Source organism: Monoraphidium neglectum, assembly GCF_000611645.1.
Source record: "Monoraphidium neglectum strain SAG 48.87 unplaced genomic scaffold scaffold01754, whole genome shotgun sequence".
Lineage (NCBI taxonomy): Eukaryota > Viridiplantae > Chlorophyta > Chlorophyceae > Sphaeropleales > Selenastraceae > Monoraphidium > Monoraphidium neglectum.
In genome coordinates, this window is record NW_014011874.1 from 5,212 (window position 1) to 5,674 (window position 463).

The 463-nt window shown below is 72.4% G+C and overlaps 1 protein-coding gene across 1 annotated transcript in view; it reads left to right on the forward strand.

Annotated features, from left to right (window-relative positions):
* Positions 1-463, forward strand: part of MNEG_8910 (Retrovirus-related Pol polyprotein from transposon gypsy) — a gene marked incomplete at both ends in the record, with an annotated part of 8,756 nt that overhangs the window by 1,188 nt on the left and 7,105 nt on the right. The gene's annotated exons all lie outside the window — the stretch shown is intronic.

A 463-nucleotide genomic window follows, 5' to 3' on the forward strand; every position in this document is an offset into this window, starting at 1 on the left:
CCCACAGATGCGCGACAGATCGCCGCGCTGCGGAGGGCAGGCTACAAGGCACCGGCGGCGCCCGCACCCGCGCCACCCGCCCAGGAGGTCACGGACGCAGCGGCAGCTCAATTCAAGCCCGCCAATCCGAACCCTCCGCCAGGCAACTGGCGCGCCCCCACTCCGTGCGCCGCTTGCGGGTTTGAGCGGGGCCATGGGGACGGGGTGTGCCACATTCTGAAGCCGCCAGATGAGAAGTGGGTCCCGCCTGGCGTCACCCTGTCGCGCTGCCCTGCAGCTGAGGGGCGTTGGGCCGACGCGCGCCAGGCAGCCGGGTGGCCGCGCTGGCCGCAGGGTTACATCCCTTGGGAGCGGCGCAAGCTGACTTGGAAACCGCCTCCGCCCAATTACGACCGGGCGGCCATGCGCCATCAGCAGCCGCGAGCGGCACCTGACCCCGCAGTCGCGGCCGTCGCCCTCGCTC